The sequence below is a fragment of the Anopheles nili genome, chromosome 3, assembly GCF_943737925.1.
Source record: "Anopheles nili chromosome 3, idAnoNiliSN_F5_01, whole genome shotgun sequence".
In the NCBI taxonomy this organism is placed as follows: domain Eukaryota; kingdom Metazoa; phylum Arthropoda; class Insecta; order Diptera; family Culicidae; genus Anopheles; species Anopheles nili.
In genome coordinates this window covers 74,719,189-74,742,412 of record NC_071292.1, presented here as the reverse complement: position 1 = coordinate 74,742,412, position 23,224 = coordinate 74,719,189, and positions in this window count along the sequence as shown.

The window sequence follows — 23,224 nt, the reverse complement described above, 5'->3', positions numbered from 1 at the left end:
AAAGCGGAACTGGTGGTTGGAAAAAAGTATTCATAGCCTCAGAAAGCCATTGGGGTTGTGCGCAGATTTTCTTAAGGAAGCCTTTCTGTTACACTTCAGTCATGTGTAACAATAGATTCCATCAAAATGCCAATTTATGCTCTTACGCTTAGCCATTATTATGCAGCAGGCAATTCATCATTAAACTCGTAATGTGTAATATTCAATTCAGTCTCATGGAAGTGAGACGTGCCCAGAATGTGTTCAACGTAGACATATTATGTCTAAATTTTGGGCTAAGATTTTCATAGCATCAATCATGTCCTTCATATCAATAAAAACTTACGAATGTCAGATATATAGGTTGGCAAACAAACCATTTTGCAAGTGAGGAAATAGTTCTCAACTAAGTTTCTAGAAAATGTAAGTTGCTTGAGCGATTACGAAGCACAACTAGAATTGATCATTGCACCCCATGTGCACAGCATCCAGTTCGACACCCTTGGCGTTTTCTGATGTGGAACTCACAGCACGTCCATCGCGTTATTGAACACTCCGCTAAGGGGTGGTTTTGTGGAATAAAAAAAAGAGCGAGAAAACACCCCTAAGGAAGGTCGCAGTCGGGCAGCACTGCTTTCGAAGTCGGCAAACTCACCCCCTGCCCACGCTATACACACATACACTAACGAACCATTCGACGCACTCTCGCTCTCGTGAGTGCGGTTGGCGTGCGAAAGCGAAATTGCTCGAATGCACTTCTTCCCCTGTGGGCAGAGTTTTCCGAAGCCTGCCCCTCCATCCAGCGCCGGTTGCTATAGGGTAGGGGAAATGCAGCACGCACGCACACAAGCACACGGGTCACCGGGGTGCGATTGTGCAACTTTGTGTTTCGTGGTGTTCGACACCGCTAAAGGAAAAACGCGCAATGACTGCAAAGAAGCTCCGGCTGGGCGGTGCACAGTGGGATCACGCGAGCTGATCGATAGCGCCTGTTGGCAACCGTAGGAACGTAGGTGTTCTTGCGTTGCATAACCCGAAACGACGGGTGTCTCCCAAACTAGACAGTGTTGATAGTGATGTGTGGCTGCAATACTGGGCGATGGAGTCTCATCGGAAAAGCGCGCTGGATTAATTACTTTTGGGCAGCTCAAGCAGACATATATTATTGGTTCTTATCTATAAAAAGTTTTACCACGAATTCTTGTATAATTTCTCACAAAGCAATAGTATTAACTTCCAAACGTAGAGTCCAACGGATTAAATAAAGTAAATAAGTGAAAAAGATTTGAGTCGATTTCATCGAAGTCGACCACGAGCAATGTCGACGATTGATGAATAGTATATTTAATAAAATCCGTTTTGAAACTGCAGTCCGTTTAAAAAGCAGTCCATTTTTAACCAAATTTTAATGCCTTACGAACCCACGGTGCCTCACGATCGCTGCTTGTTGCGCGCGCTGGCGCTCGCCTGGGGTGAGTTCCCTTTTGAAAAGCGAAAACACCTCCCACCATCACCCAGCCAAAAACCCACCCCTTGCGTGGGACTACCGCAACCAATGGCGCGATTCGCTTTCGCGCGTCGGTGGAAAGGGCAAGAAGGCCAGCACAAAACGGAAACGGAAACTTCGCCATCGTCGGTCCGGCAAGGGCGAAGGGTCGGGCGGATGGGTCGCTAGAGGGTGGTGGGTGGGTAGGGTGTGGACGATGGGTGCAGGGTGCATGGCTAGACGGCACACAACACACCACACATCCAAACCATATGATTCTGACGCAGACGCACGCGTGAGGCTGTGCAACGGAAAGGGTTAGTAGGGCGGGACGGGCTGCCGAAGCCGTCAGTGTATGCATCGATCGCATTATGGACCCATCGGAGGGTGGGTGAGGCCGGAAACGAGGTAGGCGTGGGAAAGAGAAATAAGGGTGGTGGGAGCTTCTTGCACAACACAAGAACGGCCCCGTGCCCGTGGAAAAGGGGAAAAACGGAAAAAGAAGGAAAAGGACGGCACAAGTGGAGGAATGCACCAACCGAACCCAAGTGACAGCGTGAGTGTGTGTGTGTGTGTGTGTGTGTGCGCGAGTGAGAAAGAGAAACAGGAACAACGTGTCGTGACAGGGAATAAGGAGGCGGGGAATGGCCGATAAATGGCAGCCCTTGTGCACCAACACAAGCGCACACTCGTACGTCTGGAAAAGGACCTCGCGCTTCCTATCCTGATGCTTAAGTGATAAATTAACGAGGCTTCTCGCGAGCAATCGCTAATAATTTACAGGTTTTTTCAACTAGCAGTCGAAGGAATACCAAAAGGACACGCGCAGAAATGGACTTAAAAGGACATTCACGCTGCAAGGATGCCTTTATGAACGATTTCTTGGCTCAGAGCGGGCATTTGTGCCGTTGATTTGATATGAACAGGTCCAATATCGGCCTCGAAGTTGCTGTTCTAGCACGAAACGAAAGAAAGTGGAGCACAAACGGGGCATCCGCGGAACTGGTTGTGGGCGTGGGAAAAATGGACAGGAAAAATGGACCTATTGACGCAAGAAATTGCTATTGATATTCAAATCCCGCCAACAGGTGATCCAAGTACGTTATGACTGCTTCAAAATGCAATTATCGACAGATGGCAATTGCAGATGGTGACGATCGAAATTTGTGCCTTAAAACACGACTTGAATTTTATCCATTTTGTTAGCAAGATTTAACTTGCAGTAGCTCGGATAACAACGACGGACAAACCGATCGGCAAAACGATTGAACAATTCCGCGAAACGTCCCACTAGAAACCGAACCTAAAATGGCTTAATCACCGAAACGGTAATTTTCGGGTGCGGAGAATTTTGTTTCGACATTCCGAACGTTCGGGCACATTAACGGGTGCCGATGGAATTTTCCTTCTTTTAAAGCGTCTAAACCCCTATTTCGGGCGCATTGGACACCCGATAGCCGTTGCAGGGGGCTCTTAGCTGGACCGTCCTTTCGGCACGTGCAAAAGTTTGACCGTCTCCTGTGAAGGCTTCCGCCGAAAGGTACCCTTTCGTTCGGAGCGGGGTCAAATTTGCCAGAGAAGGTTGAAATTATGTGCTTGAAAGTTTCGTTCTGGAAATTCGGTTAGTGCGGATATTTGTCGCACTAATTCTCCCTCTCTCTTTCTCTCTCTTTCTCTCTGTCTCTCTCTCTTTCTCACTCTCTGTGTTTCTCTTTCACACTCTTTGGCGAAATTTCATTTCCAACCCATTATGGATCGGCCTCAGAAAAACCGGATTAATAAGTCACAGCCAAAAGGGAAAATGTCACCAAAAGGTTCACAAACCAAAGCCCGTTGTACTGGTTGGGTTGCAAGGCCACGACGTGTGAGCGAATTATGAGCACTAATTATACGCCCGTAGCTTATCAGTGACAAGCCGAACGCAATCGAAAACGTAAAACGGTGCAATTTGTGCAACCACAGCCGATTTCCCGAACCAGTTCCACTAATAAGTTTAAATTGTGCACCCCCGAAGGGTAGCCAATTTATTAAACGGCGTGCGGTGACACGAATTGTTCCGCATATCGTTGGAAGAAGTGATACAATAATGCCCTAAGTGGAGGCGCTAAAGCAGGCCTCCATTTGAACGTCAACTACCCATCGTGCGGGAGTGATTCGAGCGACGAATGAGAAGATTTTCGTTTGGGGTGCAGATTGTTTAGTCTCCAATCACGCGATTTCCCCTTTTCCGATAGTAAGCGTACCGGCTATTCAATTGATGACGGGATTTCCGGGAGCATTAAGCCACTTGGCGGGGATGTTCTAAGTACAAGCCGGTAATTATTAAACGCGCATGGTGTACGCATACGTATACGTAGCGAGTGCATGCGTCTTCTTTGTCCACTCGTAAACCCCGCGAGCGTGCTGTGAATCTGAAATGATCAGGAAGACGAGCTCGGTAGCTGTTGCATCTTGCGATATTCCAAAACGAAAAGAAGAGAAGATGAAAACCATCGAGATCTTCATCGATTGGTTTATTATGGCCGTTTCTTGGATCTACCGTTGTCTAGCGATAGCAACTGAAATCAGGTAATAAATTGAGATTTTTTCTGACCTAGTTTGGCATGCGCTTACTCCTTCTGTCTGAACGGGGGATGCCATTATGCGGCATTCTGGTTAGAGGGATTTCTTGTGCCATGGGGAAAGGGACATTTTTGCACTCTGATCACTCGGACGGGATTGTCCCAACCCCAGAAGAAGTGGATGATGATGGCGACACGCGTACGGTGGAATGAGTCATGCATCATGGTCGGGAACCAACGAACGGCGTTTTGTTTTATGAAATCTGACACAGCTTGAACGTCGGGTCGATGCGAAGTAACACAAAAAATAAGAAAACCAAGCGAAAAGGAAAAACCCCACGGGTGGATTGCGCCGGGTCGTGTAGGGGCGACTTTTCCGAGTAGATTGCGGGCCGGTGTTGTGTTGTGGGTGTCACATGGATTTTTTTTCCGCTATCCCGAGCCCAGCGTTAAATAGCAACGAACGCGTAATTCGCTTCCCGCGCAATCGGACTTACCACTGGGGCGGCGCTGGCCGGTTGGACGGGGTGGTAATAAAAATGCAAATCAGTTTCCGCTTACCTGCAATGATTAAGAGAGGAAATATGTTACACTGCTGGTTTCGACACAGGGGCTGTGGATGGGATTTTCGCGAGAACATGGTACTTTTTTCGTCTTTTTATTGATTAAGAAGCTATGCGCAAGTTTAAAGCACACATGTTTTGGGTTGTTTAATGTGTCACCTGTTGTCAGGGTAGCCTGGTAGCCATTTGGTTTGGCAGCAAATGAAACAAGGTGTGACTTCCTTGCTGTGTAAATTACTTATTTAATTTATGGAAACAAAAAAAATGCTCGAAATATCACACACCGTCTACTGATCGGAGTAGCCGAACAAATCTTGAAACACGCTGCGGGATGTTTTTCGCTAAAATATGATTCCGGAACCACTAAACCCAGTGAGGATCTTTTTGCCTGTAAATTGTCCAATGATTGTCACCATGACGACGGGGTTGGGCTCAAGGATCGTCGAGATTTTCCTTCTACGAATCCAGGTTCAATTCGATCGGACTCGATGCGAGCCGTCGGCAATTTGCGGATTTGCGATTGCTCCACCTGTGAGACAGGGATTTAGTCGAGCTGACCATGGTTTCGGTTATCTATTTTGAAAGGTGGAAATAATAAAAACGCCCTTCCGAACCTGATACCGGCTTCTTCAGTAGGGCGTGGAAACAATGCCGATGTGCCGTAATAAACGTAAAAAGGCGTCCCTGTTCGTTAGGAAAGGTGTCCTGTTGCGTATCTTTTTCAAAAGCTTCCCAAAAGTCCCTGTGCCCAAAGGAGCGCATAAATATTCGGGTGAGAAGAAAGACTCACATTTTCCATCCCCATTTTCTACTTTCCTTGTCACTTTTGCCAACAACGGGATGCCCGAGCGGCTTCGTCACCTGCCGCGTGAAGACGACGATCCGGAAGTGTCACGTCGATCCGACTCGGCTCGGCGCGAAAGAATGACGCAGACGATTGCGCATTCTTGCGCGAAAGGCACGCAAAAGACGCCGTCCACCGGCCACACTTCCCAACGTGCTCGACGTGCTGATGGATGGTGTTTCACCCGAGCGTGGTTCAAAGCTGCAAACTGTGGCCCCGACCCGCCTGTGGCACGTTTGTTGTGATTTAAGACTGTTTTTAAATGCGAAAGCCCGCCAGTAGGGGCGTTAATAAGACGCAGGGACGCGTTTCGCGGATCGAACGGTACGATAAGCGACAAGCTGTGGGAGGAGGGATTCGGGCGTTGTATTTTTAACAGATGCCCATCAGACCAGGCTGGTACGGTGCTCGAAAGGGTTAGTGAACCGGTGACAGCAGCTACGCAGCGTTTCCGCCTTATGGGGGTTGTTTGGGGGTGGTCAGGATGAACCGTCCCGGTGTTGGTTTGGACAGCCTGGGGTTCAATGGTCAAATGGAATTTTGTGTGACAAATGCGCCAAAATGAGTAGCTCTTTGGCGATATGGTGTAGTCATTTTTTGCACCATGTTTGTTCCATTTAGGAATCAATTTATAAGCATTCAGTTCTTGAACGTCGTCGACGCAGAAATGTTCTATTATTGGAAAGGATAGGATTCAAACTTAGTGACATGAGCAGTTGATTACTTTTTGAATTATCGCAAATAGATGAGGATTGTGTTTATCGAGGTGTAAAAATAAGGCTCCTAGCTAGAAACATCAGCATTATGTGATTCAAAATACTTTACGGAATGTTGAGCAACATAACGCTTACGTGGTAAGTAACCGTAGTGAAGAATTAAGTAAAGGATTTCGATCCACTCGGACAGAGACTAGCCAACCGCTAGACAAAATTCGGTAAATCAACCTCCAATTAAAACCCACTGGCTTGTAAAAAGTGTGCTCGTTAAAAATTTGATATACTAGCTAGTTTAAGAATAAAAACTACATTCGTTACTCCTGTGCGAGGATATTTTTTGCTAGTTAAATTTGTTTAATTATGAATTCACTTCTCTCCATTCAGCTCGAAAACACGACGCAGTAAAGGGAAGCCAGTTACACAACGCGTACGAGCTCAAAGTGAGCTAGGTCAGTTGACACCGCGTGCGTGAGTCATCGCGAGGCACGTACGCGGCAGGGCGTTACCCAACGTCGCCAAAAAGCAAGGCGAATTTAAGCAACGTGCGCACACGGCATGAGCCTCCCTTCCGTGCACTTGCTGGAGGGCGAAAGCATGCGAGGACACAAAAAAATGACTACCGTCAAAATGTATTTGGTGATTCGGAGGAATCAGTTCCAGCTCTTGAAATGCGCCTAAATGAAGCGCATAAACAAATGCCCGCGGGTCTAAAGTCATCAGTCATCAGGCATCATAAACCCTATTTCGGCATGAAAGAGAGATAGAGAGAGACATAAAAGAAAGACTCGCACAGAGAGAACAAGAGAACGATGTCCATTCAGTTTCGTTTGCGTCACTTTGCATAATGACGTGCAAATGAAATTTTGCTACTCGGCTGCGTGGTCAGATTTTCCTCCCTATCGCGACGCAACATGTGCTTTTTTGTTGCGTTTCAAGTGCATCATATGCCACACGAAGAGAAGAGGTTGGGAGGTCCGCCGAAAGAGGGGATGATGAAAAGCATTATTTAATAATGCTCGGTCAGTTGTTTTCGTTGTTGTTTGCTTTTGTGTCCGGGTGAGGGCTTAGCCGTCTTTCTCCGCCCCAAAACCCACCAGGGGCTCATACAAACCATACACACACGCACATGGTAACGCTATTTATACACTACCGATGCGGGGTGGAAGTGATGTGCTCCAACCGACCCTCTCTGGCGCACGTTTCCATGGCGCAAGAAGTTGAAGTACGCGTCCGCGAGGCCCGTAAATGCCACACGGGGCACGAGCGCCATGGTCGCCTCTAAAGTGCATGCATTTTCCAGTCCGCGGGCACGTCTCCCTCTTGCGAGTCTGGGAGGAATGGCAGGTTAGATGGGGGACACGGACGGAGCTGGTACAGGGAAACGTGCCGTTTCCTAGTGCCCGCGTAGTCTAGCGTATGGAGCTAATTCTGGATCGAGCCCCGCGAATGCAAATATGCTCGGATTGGCGGTTGGCATTCAGATGAATAGTTGCTTCATTCATACGGCTTACGGGAAACAGGCCAGGAAACGGGTTAGGAAGCAGACCAGAAACCGGCCATCCACCGGGAAAGTCGTCTCGTTGAGCCGGATGCGCCTGGTTACAGAAAGAAGGGACCTTTACGATTTCCTGCTTGGATTTTTATTCGCTCGTGATCGATTCGACTCATGTGTTACCCGCCAGGATCGCGTTAATGATCGAGAATTTGATATCAGTAGCGATGTCAGCAAGTGATCAACTATGGCTACATTTGGTCAGAAAAATATCAAAACCGGAAGACTAATTTGATTTAATGTACTATTATTTCGCGTTGAAGAAAGGATTTCAAGACATCTTGCTCCTCAATATGAGGGTGTATAGCATTTTAACCATTTACAAGCTCCACGTTGGTCCAATTGCAACCAACTATTTTCCCTTTCTTGTACCATCCACTGGCTTTCCTAACACCCACAACAACCTCCGTTCCGGCTCCAAAGTCGTTCTGAAGTGGCCGTCGTCCAGGGTGTTACTTTATGGCACTACAGAGACGATGGTGCTGGGTGTTTGGGAGGTAATTTCTTTGGCGCCACGGAACGATCACCTCGGGAGGAGGCCCGACTCAACGACGATAATTGTGAACCCAATGTTTACCGAGTGTTGCACACGAGAACAAGAGGGGTGGGTTTGTTTTGTTTCCCTTCTCGACACTCTTACGCCTTCCGTGCTTAAAGCGACCCACGTGCAACATAAGGAAAAACACCGTGACCGCGGAAATGATAATGAAAACCGCGAAATCCGTTGCTTGGCCGTGAAAATGTCGGCCGTTCGAAGGCAAAACTGAACTGGCGCAGCTAAGCTAGAGCGATCCAGAGCGAATCGAAGCATCTTCACACTGCCGGATTTGCATCGATGACCTGTGAAGAGGCCGCATAACAGCAGGGGGTGTGTGCTAAACCGTCAGCACGTGCCTTGAAGGGGGCACGGAAGTGCTATCGATTTCTCGGCACACACGGAGTGGATTGGGTGGGATTAGGGCGAGAATAAATTAGACAGGCAGGCGTGTGGTTTGAGTGGGTTCCATAAATGCATGATGCACCTCTTAGGGGCGGGTAATCTACTACATTGTGGTGGTGATTCACCGACACTCGAGCCAACTCGGGTGTTTGGAGCGAAATCAAAAATAAACCATCAGTTCTACGACACAAAATCCCACTGGATATGGGAAAACCACCTCGGAAAAGCTTGGACGTGAGTGCTAAAATTATGCTCTGTACGATCGCCTGCACTAATTGACATTCCGTCGGGACGCTACAAATCGTTCACACCTAATTAAACCGGTAAGGGATTGGTTAGATTGGACCGGGAAAAAGGAAAAAAAATCGCCCGAATAAACGATCGTGAAGCCGTAAAGATCATCAGCCGCCAGCAGTCGCGTTAGTTTTCCCGATTGCGGCAAGGGAAAAACTACCGAAAGCCAACATTCTTCCGAGCAATCGGACGTGTGTTTGTGAGCAATAGCTGCTCGTTCGTTCGCTTCATTCTATTTCCAGCAGCGTGTACGCCAAGATGGCGTGAGAAGTTCGCGCGCCATCTTGCGCCAATCGGACGCGCGCTGTCAGAATTCGGGTGCTTCGGCAGGTTCCAGGGCCTAGGCAAATCCCCCCATTTCCGTCTTGGCTCCTTCTGTCCACCAGACACCGCAAGTAGCGGTGAAAAACTCCACCCCAAGGCGGGAAAGGAACCGAAGCGAACTAAAAATAACGTCGGCGGCCCGTACGGCTGGATTTGGTTGGAAAAATGTAACGAGGCCAAGGTGCACTTGTGCGTACGCACGCCGACTGCCGCAATTTCCTGCGTGCACCGCGTGACAGTTGGCAGTTTCACTGTCAACACTTTCCAACACGCTGCACTCCCCCCGGACCGTGGAAAATGAGCACCGGAATGGGTGAGTCGGCGCATATGACGATGCATTAAAATAGCACGATGCACTATTGCTGCACCGAGCGGGGAGGCTGCGTGGTGCCGGCGATCAGACGACCGAGACCTGGTGCGTCGGGTGGCATAAAGGGAAAGTTAGGTAGAAAAGCGAGCCTGGAAAATGTTTTTCACCCGGGTGGTGAGGCGAGGATGGCACTGGATGGAAAGCGAAGCGAAACGGATGGTCGTCTACGGCTCGGAATGCACCGGGCGTTGGGGTGCGGTGTTGTTATTGAATGGAGGAATCATTCATGGGCAATCATTATGCTGCGTCCCTTGCAACGAGGGTGGTGCAGAGATGAGGCATGTTTTCTCGGATCCGCCTTTCGTGGTGTGGGATGTGGCGCTTGCGTTTGGCACGGGCACGGTGAGCACGCGATGGTGGCTTTGGAAAACCGGGCGTGCGCTCGATACGGAAAACCGGGCGTCGTATTTTCCCGTGCGCGCGCACACGCACCGCGGCGTAGCTTTTTCCGCGAGCGATCTCTTCATCCGTACTGCCAGCGTGCATCCAGCATTGGTGCGAACCGGCGGACTGGCGAACTGGCGTGGAAAGCAAAACAACTTTCGCAGAAAAGGGAAATTGATCTGCAAGGAAGGAATTCCGCACTCCTTTTGCCATACGCTGCTTAGCTAGAAAGCCATCGATCAACGATACCGATAACGTGATGAACGATCAATCTTGCGTAGATGTGCAGTTTTTGGATGGAATTTGATTATACTTTGTATAAGAATGCGAGAGGCAGGAATTAGAACACAATTTATTAGGACTCTCTAACGTGCAATGAGTAAATCATTCAAGGTGTATCTGACTACTCCAATGAAGATCATTGATCGCTAAACAATTAGGCTGGTCAATTTGACATCCAATGTATTTAACTTGTTCCTGTACATTTTCATTTGTTTAATTATGCGTATGCATAGATTCAACTGTTTCAATGGGTCAATATGGTTGCTAAAGTAATGCTCAAATAATCTAAATGAGAATAGCCGATTCCATTGCTTTCAGGACACACCGTTCCCTGAGGCAACGTCTAATCAAATGAGATGCAAAGAACTGAATCCCTTGCACCCCAATTGCGATTACAGCGCATATAAAAAACGCGGCTCTTGCGGCTGAAACTGAACCATAACAAATTGAAATATATTGCGGAGGAAACGAACGCTGGGTCAGCTGACAACCGAAGTGATCTAACTTCTCCACGTTACGGAGACGCTTATTTGCTCGCGGTTCTAAGTGCATCGAGGGCTGCAGGGAATTACGAAACCTCCATTTGGAAGATCGTCTCATGAGCAGGAACGCATCTTCTCGGTTCTATCGTTGTTCTCATCGTCTTTCTTATGTTTACCCGGGAGCTTAGACACAATGTGTTGTTACCGCATTCGTCCGAGCCTGTGATCGGAATCGGCACGGTGGAAAAGGTCTCCCGGTCTCTGGCGGAATGCAAAACATCCGCAAACGGGCACTGGCACACACACCGGCGTCAAAACGATTATCATAGCGACGTGATGGCAAACATATTCGTCACATTCCTGTTCAGACCGCATCTCGCCAGACCGGTGAAAGGAACCTGCATTGCGCAATCACCTGCATCGTTACTGCGCTATTGCTTCCGGTTGAGTAAGCAACATTCTTAGTTTGGATGAGGGTTGGAAAATTCGGCTAAGCATGATAAAATCTCACATGTTCAAAAATTCACCCACTTGAGGGCTTCAAGGGCAAGGAACACCTGCGAGAAATTGCGTTTGGCAACGAATTTGTCGAGTCGACGTCGGCCAGTGGCCAAGTAATATTTTCCCGACCTCTACCCACCTGACACGGCCCTTCAGAAATCTTGCAATCCCTCTTTTGCTAGATGTTCCCGAGGGTTTAGCGTTGATGGTTCTGACTCATTTGTTGCTCTTGGCACGGTTTGACATTTAGCGAAGGAGGGATTTGTCGGCCCGTTGCCCACTGGACGGTAGTAGTAGGTGGAAGTCTAGTGGTAGGATTTGTTTACAAATACATCGTCAGTGCATTACTTTATTCCCAGGCGGTTTTATGAAAGATGAAGCTGGTCAAGCGCACCCCCGCTTGAATTGTTCGTTTGATCGACGATTGATGATGCTGTAATGACATTTGCCATTCATCGGCGTTGCATTGCAACGTCGATTAGTTTGATCTTTGGCTTGAAACGAGAGCTAGTAACCGGTGGAAGTGCTAGGGAAATGTTTTCAATGGAACATTGCGTATGTGAAGAAAATAGTTCTAAGGTGAAAAAAGTTCAATAAAATCTCTTTTTCCAAAGTATAAAAGCATAAGTAACATGAGAGCATAAACAACATAATAAAATAGGAAAGTTGAAATATACAGTGTAATGCTCATACTTAACAACCTCAAGTGATGCAAAATTAATGAAAAGACGATGTTGTTTGAAAGTTGTGATTGTCCGCTACGCTAATTCTGCGAACATTTGCTCGTCTTGCCAACCCGATCATAAACCAGTACTGGGTTCTTTGATTCGGGCCGCAAGAAAGACATTTTTTTTACCTGAAACGAGCCGCAAGACAGTATCTAGATCTCCCACGACCAAGTCGATGCTGCTCAAAACGTCATGACATTAGTCACTAATTGTCGCCGAAAGAGATCGCGGTAACGAATGCCGACCGTTCGAATCTAGACTTCCTCGGTGTGTGGTACTCGCCGAGGGTGGTCCTGCCCGTTGAGGGTGGTCAACGTTTTTACGCAACTCATCCGGCGGTCGAACGCAGAAAAACGTCCTAAAAAATGCAAGCAAAGGAAAACTGTCCCAGACTCACATCGATCGCGTCATGAGAACGGGCGAAACGGGTAGGCATAGTGATCCTGCGAGGCCTAAGGCAAAAACTCGTTATCATTCCGCAGCATAATCGTCGCTCGAGCAGCATGTGTTTACCTTTTCGCTACCTTTTGGTTCGTTCCAATGCTCTCGTCGGTTGTCAGCCATGTCCGCCGAAGTTTGTTTGTCGTTAGAAGATGGTTTATTTTATTTATTCACTTTACACCGGGCCCGGCCGCGGGCGATTAGTGGGCGGTTTGGGTGGTAGGATTAAGCGCGGCAAACACGCGCTCTCTGTGTTCCTCGAGCAGTGGTCCTTAAAATAGCGCGGAAATGCGAGGGGAAAAACAACTTTCGTTGCATAGTTGAATAAAAATAAATCTTGCGGCCCGCCATGAAACGGAAGCGCCAGTTCGCGGTTTTCGCGTGGAAAAGTGGTTTTCATCTACGATGAGCCTGTGCATTTGAGTATGCGGGTGTGTGATTTTTATTTTCTCTGCAGTCACGTTGTGTTAAGGGAATCCATCAATTGGATGTGAACGGTTTTCAATAATTGTAATAATATCATAGACCCCCTGCTTCGCAACAGCGAAGAAAAACGGATGTAATAATTTGTCTGCAAATTGTCAGCAACTTCGGAACGGTGTGGAGAGACCGAGATGAAGAGGAAAAAAACCCCACACTCGCATGTATGCTTTCCTAAAACGGCTCGTTGTGCGAGACGGGCAAATTATAATTAGTCACGATCGGCCAACCGTCTCAGAACGGCTCGACGACGGCGTTTCCGAAGCAAGCGTTTCGACGCCTTCACCGACAGTTCGTATCCCCTTCTGGTGGTCTGGGGGTAATTTCATAATTGTCATAATCTGGCGAGATTGCATTGGCCGATACGGAGCGGCCCGCGTGCTTCTGGTGTTCAATTAAAACGGCATGGGCTAGAATTGATAGATTAGCGGCGTAGTCTGGTCTGGCCCCGGATCGTAACGAGTCGTTTGAGTACACCGGCACGCCAAACGGACGGTTAGAAACGCACCGTGCGAGGGGTGATATTAATTTGAAATGACTATTTAATGAAGCTTCGAATGTCGGGTCACAAGCCACCGGGGCATCACGTGGCGTCGTGTCCTGAGCGGTGGAAAGGGTGCAAAAGTGTCGGAAACCGACGAGATTAAAGGGGTGCAAATTATCGAAGGCAAAGCGCTTCGGAGCCCAGCGTCATAGACCTTTTGTGCTCTTGGTCTGCGATCAAACGAGCGTAGGCAGAAACGACCTTTTTGTTTTTTCGAGTCTCGGTTTACTAGAAGTCATAATATTTAAAAAAAAAACACCGCAATTATGATGGTTTATTCCGGAAAACTCCATTGCATTGGTCAGCATGAGTTGACGAAGCAAAAGAGCTGAGAGATGGAATGGAATCTCTAAATCAGTGCCAATGAATTAATCAATCCATTAACAACATGGACCGATGGCATGATGTTTTGAGAAAATGCGACTACTTTGCTCGTTTCCAATTATGATGCTAGTCTTCTAGAAACAACAAAAAAAAAACACCCACAAATTAACGGGGTCGCGGAAGGAAAACGAATGCTCATGTTTGAAACATCTGTCCCCAATCTGTCAGTGTGCAATATGGCGAAGGGAAATGTTCCGCGTGAATTCAGAAATAGTAATGCTCGCGTAGAGAGCAAAAAATTAACTGCCATGTCGATGCGTGTCGGAAGATGGGCTCTTTTTTATGGGCGTGTAATCAGCACGTTCATGCTTATAAATTTTGACGACATTGGATTGAGCAACAAGATCATAATTTAGAAAAAAGGACTAGTCATACAAATGAGTGGCTTGGGGTGGTTCTGCTCGATTCTTACCTTGATATTTAATTTCATCTGAAAAGAAATAGAAAAAGCATCATTATTACGATGTTGATTTCCAAACCACGACTAAACACGATCAATGGAATGAAGCACACGTTTATCGGTCTACAGCAGCAGTCTGTCAGCTCAATTGCATCAGAAATTCATTCGGCCGCGGCATAAACACGGCAGTCAGTCAGTCAGTAGTTCATTCGGCCAGGTGCACTCCACTAAATCAGGTCCCGATCTAATGCGGCTAGTTTTAGCTTTATTGCAACCCAACCATTAACCACTTTCCCGTGCACATACACCCTAGCCCGAACTTGCCAATTCGCCCTGAAGGTAGTGGGGTTGTGGGACAACTGGCTGGGAGATGACAATGAAAAGCGAAGATCCGATATCATCACGGCTTGCAAAAGAGGAAAAAGGAGGAAAAATTACTGCGTCTCCCTTAACCATCCCACTCTAGGCCAACCTAAACCGAACTAGACCATAAAACATCACAAACAATTTCCCTCGGCCGCCTCTTGAGTGCCATCCCTCTAGACGTTACCGTGCTCCGTGAATGGCAATTTCGTTTTCTTTTTCCCTTCTCCGTCGCTTTTCACGGGCGTTATAATTTCTGAGGAAAAATTGTGACGCGTTAGAGCGGCAACCACAAGCCTTTTGCTGCAACCGAGCCGAGCAGGAGAGACAAAATATAGCAAAACAAGTCGCGAGGAAGCGCCATTGGACGGGTTTCGCTCGATTGTGGAATAAATATCCCAGCATGATTCGCATCTCTCATTCTCTCATTCGCTCTGACACACTCAGTTTCTCGTGCGTTGAAAAGGGACAGCAGAATGGGAGCTACACTTGCATCGAAAAGCGCACCAGCGCTGCTGCTGTTGCACCGCCGGTTGCATTCAATAGAAAGCGAAACGCGAATAGGAAAGCAAAGAACGAAGGAAAGTGTGATTTTTGCCTTCAATTAGAAATGGCGGAACTGAGCGCATGTCGAAGGGAGCAGCGAGTGAGGCAAAGAAAATGGCTCCCTCGCAGGGCCGCGCACACGGCCCCATGCCACGATCGATCGCTTATGATTAGCCATTCGCAACGCATCGGTGCAGTTTTATCGCAACATGAGCGGGGTTGGATCTGGGAGGGGGTGGAAAAAAATGCAGCTGCATCTGCTCCGTTGCACCGGTTGGGAGCCGGTTTGGGAAAGCTTGCCTACCCGTAATGAGCTAATTGTTCGGTGGAAATGGGTTGAGGAAAAGCGTCCACCGGTGCCGCTGTCGGTGAGGTCTTTCCCGCGCATGCAACGAAGAAAGTCGAGATGCCTTTGCGTTATTCTACGACCGGTGGGGGAGATGGGTGGCATTAAGGGAGGATATCGTTTACCAAATGGGAAGTGAAATGCATCGCGCTTTCGGTAATGCACTTATTGCATGCGTACGGTGTAGGTTTACTAGATGATGGTTGGGACAAGAATGCGTATGGAAGGGTACGGGAGCGTGGAGAAAACACGGCAAAACTCGACCATTCAAAGCTCCTCGAGAAAAGCTCGGACAATTTTCTTAAAATTATCGGCGAGATGAAACCAGCTTTCTTTTTTCTTAAAAACAAATGCATACACAAACACACACCTCGAAGAAGAGTCCAAATCCTTCCGAAATGACATCATCATTGCGTGAGAGGTGCCACACCATCCGGATCTTACCGCCAAGCTCCCCAGGGTCGCCAAATCTTGCTCGAAGGGCAGAGTTGACGATTTTTCCGACAGCCCGTATGCTCCGGACCCTTTTTAAGTGCGACAAACGGTTCCGCAAACAACCGACAGGCCCCGAAAATAGATGGTATTGATCTAGATTCCAACTGCCGCAACCAACAACCTTCTTTTCGCCATCCCTTTGCGTCTTCTGTCTTGCAACCCACCAGCCGGTGGTAACCGGATAATTAATCGCATCCCCACCCAATTGGGGCTAAATCGTACATGCACTCACACATCGTCGGTGGTGGCGACGAAGACACGCGATGGAAGGAGAGCTTATGTTGCGCGCAAACCCATCGCTGATGCGTCGCGACGTGGTCTGGTACGCATAATGCTAGGCGCGGTTTATTTCGGGAATTTGCAAATAATTAGGCAGGCACGTCAAATGTGAGCGCGATTTACATTAGTTCTTTCCGCACTATTTCGAGTTGTCGAAATTGCGCGCCTCAGATGTGTTTCGAAGCAGTGGTTGAAAAAATGAGCAAAGAGGCTGCTTCCATCATAAACATGTTCGAGTTGTTTGTGAAAAGGTAAAAATATGCTTCCAACCCTCGCATCGAGTGGCATTGTGCAACGTCGCTTGATTCGTCCTCGAGAACGCATCGTCCTCATCGGCGCCGAACCGGGCGAAAGGAATCTGGCGCCCGGCAAGGGGCGACCCTTCGCAGGACGCAAGAACCGAAGCGTCCAACTGTCTGCGCTCTTGCGGGGTGGCTTTGACACCTGTTTATCGATTCATCTTCCACTGCGGCGGAAAACGTGATCGCCCGGCAAAACAAGCCCACCCGCAGGGTCCGGCCCCTTTTCCCTTGATTCGTGTGACAAAAAAAAAACGAAAGGGAACCCTTCACTACCCACTTGGACGCCTCGGCTCACGATCGCGGTTTAAATTTAGCGGATTTCCCGTTCGTGCGCGGGCTGGGGCTCGTGCCAAGAGGAAAGTAAAACCACCGCCCAACGGCCGAGGGTCCCTTAGAGATGGCCTTCCGGTTCCCTATCGGAGGGTGCGAAGAAATGAAACCGAGGTTGAGCGCTAGTTTCACGATGACGCGCCACGGTGACATTTAGCTGCCGTCTGGTGTCGCTTTCTTACGTGCTGCTGGATGGACGGTGAAGTTCGGAATCGTGACGCGGGCGAAGTCGCGTTAAATTTAGGTGACGCGTATTGCTCAAGTGGCGGTCGAAACTCCTCCGAGCTCGTATCCCTGTGACGGTCACCTATTTTTGACATCGATCTCTCGGAAGGGAGGTCGTAAACGCCGCGATCGAGCCGAACGATCATTAAACACCGACGGAATCCCGTGGAAATGCGGACCTACCGCACCGTGACCGGGTGGCGTGTCGGTGTTAGCACCTTGTCGACAGCGCAGCATAACACATCAATTGTCATCGACCGGGACGAGCTTCCGCTCGGATGTGGGTCAACATTGAAACTAATCCGTCGCGGCATCGCCGGCAGACACGAATTATTATGATGAAAACTGTTTTCTTGCATGAACGGGTGCTTCTTTTAAATTAATGGATGAAAAAAACGCAGACAGGCTGTAATGGGGTTCATTTGAGACTTGCGTTTTGATTTATGTGTGTAATATTTTGTTCTAATTTGCACATTTAACCGCCTTAAACTAAGTGTAACAAAAATTGATAGAACTAGCAGCCTCATCGTGTGACTGAGTAGTATGAGTGCGAGACGCCATCTGCAAACGGTGTCAAAAGTGAACACGCACAACAACAAAAAATCTCTCGAGAAACGAGCGCTGATTGCTTGTTATTGAAATGGAAAATCATTTTCTGAACTTTGCCAATAGCCTCCTTCCCTTATCCTTCGATTATCGTCCCTCGTATGGTGCACTTCATCAATCATTACACTGGTGGTGGAGGTGTTGGTTTTTTTCTCGCTCGTTCTTCAACCCCGTGACAGCCAGACAGACCGTTAGATGGAACTGGGTGCGGTCAAAATGGCAACGTCTCAATTAACGACCGATTCCAAGCCGCGTGCGTTAAGCCGAACGGGCGATCGGGCCGAGTTTCATACCGGGCGTCTCCACAACTGTTTGCGGCAAATGCACTTTTAAATAGGCTAGACACGGGCAATGATGTAATGAGAGGTCGTTGGCGGTTCGTTCGACCGGGGCCTCGGGAAGCAGCATGATTTAATTCAATTGTAGGTGATATAAATAAAATGGTGGTAAAGTTTGAGCGAATCTCGCGGAAGGGGTGCTAATGAATGTGGTTGTGTAAATGGCAGCCTGAGAAATTCATCAAAACACGATTCGCCATTTGGAGACGACCTGAGTCACGTGCACCATGCGGCATCAAAGGGACAGCAGTGAAGGAGGAAAATTATAAATTGGGTGCGAAGATTTCGTGGCGTACAATTAATCGTGCTCGAATGGGTCGATCTCTCCTTTCGGAATCGGCCGAAGAGCCCTATTATTAACGATTTGCGTTTAATCGCTAGTCGAAGCTTGAATTCAGCCCTATTCGCAAGCTTTCCAACTAAGGCGCTCATATCTGGCCGCCAGATGCTTACGTTTTTTCTTCATTCGTTACTAAAATGCTTCGAAACATGCCAATAAATCAGAACAGGTGAGAGCCAATGTGAAGCGAACAGGCTGTATATTCTGCCCATTTTTATTTGCACCACCAGGGAGCTAAAGAAGGACGTCCCTTCACAGCACCCGTTATTCCTTGCACGACTAATGCACCGTCGAGAATTGTGTACGATTCAGCGTAAGGGATATGTTTTTTTTTGTGCTTGTATCGCCAGGTTTTCCATGGCAGTAAATCAATCCCATTTTTAGTTCCGTTGGCCGAGGCGAGCAAAGTTCTTAGGTAATCGAAGGGACATTGATAAATTGAATTTCGAATGAATGAGCCCTTCGCCTAATAGTCGAGGGGTTTTGCCACCGTTTCGAGGCGTGCCGTCTGAGACGAATTTGCGCACGAGACCCAACCGAGAAGGGTGCGAATCTTACTGGTGCGCTCATAAATAAGCTAGCGCGTTTGGAGACGGAAGGCTTACTGTATGATTTTCTGACCAACATAAATTATCCCAACATGTACAGGGAGAATTATGCAATGATAAGGGAGGTGAGATGTTTTTCTCGATGGGTAAATTCAGCAACAGGTGAATTGGTGTTTCTCAACCCGTTTATTCATAAAATGATGCTGATTTACGATGTTTGCTTTATTACTCTTATTGTCTGTATAAACGAGCTGTTAGTTGGGTATTGAGATTTCTCGACGGGGTTTTGTATTCGAAAGAAAAATATTCACTTATAGTAGTAATGCATAAAATTGTGGTAATAGCAAAATTCCTTTACGCCTATCAAGCTCCCTAAGCCGTAAAAAAGTTGAGTCTTATTCTATGACGCAGAGGAAAAACAAATATCGCTCGCTTGATGAGCACCACAAGAAATCGACCCGTGCAAACGAGACAAGCTCCGTCAATCAGTGCAAATAATGTAACCTCCAGATCCGAAGCGGAAGGAAACCGGAAAAAAAAACGATTGACCAACTTCAGACCCGTTGACCCCAATTCGCAAAACCGCAAACGACTACGAGACGAGACCAGACCCAACCCTGGCCACCCTCCTAGGGCAGCTGGCTGGGCGAAGATGAAAGTGATGGACACTTTTCCTATTCCATCGAGCAGCTTGGCCTTCCTTCCTTTGCACATGCCCGATGCAACCGGTTGCGAAGCGAGATGAAAGTGAATCAGAGCACGGCGCTGCACCGGAACCGAGCCCATCGGGAGAGGATGATCCAGTTTTCACCGGCCACCTGGGGAGCGACATTTGTGCCATGACGTCACGGTGGAGAAAATGTGCGTGAAAAGAAAAGTTGTTTTCCATTTACGCAGCACGCACGCGTCGTAGCCCTTAAGAAGCAAGAGCCGGCTTAAAGGGAGAGAAATCGATCATCAAAGACAAAACATGAGTACGGCACTCGTGATGGCGCGGGTTTGCCTATACGGTGGGTAGGATGGTAGGAAAATTTTCTTTCTGCTCGGTCGTTAATTAATGGGTAATTATGGTGCTCTTTTTGCACGCTGCACTGCTGCATGCGTGTGAGCTTTTCTTTACATCGTTTCTCTTGCGGATGCACCCGCCGAAGGAAAACGGAAACTGAGTGCGTGCGGTGCTGGGAAAATGTTGCAAGGTTTATGTACTGTTTTCATTTCGTTCTCGAACTTTTGCCGCTTGTGAGATGCTTACAAAATTGATTCCTTATGGAATTCTGAGATCGCTTAAGGAAAGGACCAACACCAGGCAAGATCATGGCTCTGGTGGCGTTACGACGAGGTCACTTTCCATTTCTCTCTCGTGTTCAATATTGCAGCATGGTACAGCTGCGCGATTGCTTCACGCAACACGTGTACGAGCGAGACGGGTAGCCATTTATGGATGCTGCCCTTCTCCCAGACACTGAAACCCCGCCGTTTCAGTACGCAAATTGAGCCACCTCCCAGGACGGCCCTAACGCCCCACTAGGGCCCCATTAGGCCCACGCAAACGGGTAGGCGCTAATGCAAGGCGACGGTGCGACGACGCCGGGGCGTGTATGCTTGCGCGTGCGCACGGTACTTGATTTTAATTCAGCCTAGACCTAGAAAAGGGAAAACCCATAATAACAAATGATGCATGGTGAGACGATTTTATCTCTCACGCTGCGTATTCTCGGCTGCGTCTGCTGGCGCGTACGCAACAACACATACGCACTAGGCGGGTTCACGCGAAGATGCGCCACACACGCGTTGCAGCGATGGCGTGTCTGGGCGAGTAGCAAAGACTTCATATTCATGACGTGGCCAGACTTTCAGCTAAGCACTTTTTGGTGTCACAAAATTCGCCACCGCTAACATATCGACACCGAGGACCGAGAATCGGAAAATCGCCAAAAGCCGAGTCGTCGAAACGTGTTACATTTTACAGCGCCATAATTCATGGCCAACAGCCGCCGGGAAGCATCGGAGAGAAATTGAGGAAATAATAATATTACCGGTCCGAACGGGTGCGCTCCCGTTTTCATCCCGGCGCCGGATGTGGACCTTCGAGGGCGCGTAATGGGCCTGGTCAAAGGAACGCTGTCAAACGGACCGGATTGATGGCCGAGCGTACGTGTTGTGCCGCTAATGTACGCAGTAAATTTCGACGGCCCGTTGTGATGGCAATTAAACAGCGTTTTAAACGTGCGACAAGGTTGAAGTAAAATTGAGTCGCGTTTTGTAGTTAAAATGAAAATATCGCAGCGCTCTGTTGAGATTAATTATTGCATTATCGAACATGACAGCATCAAACGATACTGTTTTTTTTCTTCTTCTACTTGTCTTTAAGTACAAAGGTCACTTCGTGTGGTGGTTTTTTCAATTTCCTGCTATGTTAGTTGATAGATGATTGCATTTGATCTCATACGATCGACAAGGATAGTAAAGGCCATCAATTATTGTTTCAGTAAGAAATTCAGTATGATAGTAAAATTAACATTTTATGGAGGCGGGAAAAGGAGTCAGAAGCATAATTTTTAACTCGAAATTCAAACCATCATTCTTAATTGAACTGTTGTCCCAAACAAAAAATACGATCAACTTGTCCAACGCAAAATGCATTAATCTGCTAAAACACAACAACGACAGTCGGTTTGTGCCCCAATTTCCGGACCAGAACTTGTACCCATTTGCCCCAGCTCCTCTCGCTTCACAACTGAGTGAACACCAAAAACCAACGCACGTCATCTTCACGCACCAATGACATCGAGATGGTAATTTTTCATACCAGCCAACAGCTCCTTCCGAAACCGAAACCGTTCCGATTTCCCGTCACGTTGCAGAATGCATCGCCCACCCCACCGTGGGTCTGTTCACCCACATGATCGTCACCTCTTTGAGACGTGAGTCGTGGATCGGGACGGTGGCCGCTGAATGGCGATTATTCTGTTTTATTAATAAAAATCGCCCTCCACATCCTCGGGCTGGCCCGGTTCGGGTCGCTCATTTTGCACCACTTCCCCCTTCCACACACATACACACATTCGTTCTCCCGGAGCGGGGGATTGCAACGTGATTCTTCACCCTTTCGTAAATTAAAAGAAGTATGAAATTGAAACACGACCACCCGCCGGGGCACGGAGGTTGTTGTTTTCGTACCGCATGTGATGATGTTTGTAGCGAACGTTTGCAACTGCGATGCAGATGCACAAACTCCAATCCAAACGGGGTGATCTTGCATGCGTTGAAAGCAACGACGCGCCGATGGATTGGATTGGGAAGCTATGGACGGGTGAGAAAGGAAACACCCCCTGTGAGGGGGCGATTCGGGTAGCGCCAGTGAGCGAACGTGCAATATTTATTAAACAATTAGGTCATTTACACTAGATAACCATTCGTGGGTTTCGCGGGTAGGATTATTGAGGAAAAGGAGCCATTCCGTTCCGGTTCGGTTTTGGAATTCAAGCGTTCGTCGAAACGCTTGCTAGTGTTCTCTTAGCATACGGAGAGAACATCCTGCAGTAGACGACACGATAGGGTGAAAATCGATTTCCAACAACAAATCTTCGAGGTGTGCATTCGAAATATTGCATACGTGGAGCGAATTCCACCGAAACATCCACAAATGCTAGGCTTCATTTTCGCTAGCAGCACGATGAAGGTCGATGTACTATGAGCGTAAAAAAGGATTGATAACACCATAGCTCGGTTGCTTCCTAGCACGTACTCATTTATGAACGGGGTTTATTCCTCCGGTGACGGCACGTCACGGAGTGAAATAAACAAGCATCAACTCAACTCCTCGCGCGCGCGCGCGCGCAAGCGACGATTGAGAAAATTAATTTTTATCACCCGTACGCTCATCGACTGCGATTAATAAATATTCCACCGAACGATCCCGTAGCGCGTCTGGGGGGTAGGTCCTGATGGTGGTTTGGGTGAAAACGTGTGGGTTCGCGCGATGCACCGGCACGGACGAGGCAAACGAACTTACAAATATTTCAATTGCTACCCTCCTGCCTTGTACCGTTTGCTGGTTTTGAGACGGCTTTTCCACCACGGCTATTGCTGCGTCCGCAGTTGGCGACCCAAGGGTTGCATTTTTTGCCTCTTCTTCTTCCTCTTTATTAGCGCCTCCCTTGGGGTGCAACGGCTTAATAATGACGTAAACGCAAGAGGCGCCATTTTGCGAGTACGGAACGAGAAGCGGTTTCAAATGCACACGACAAA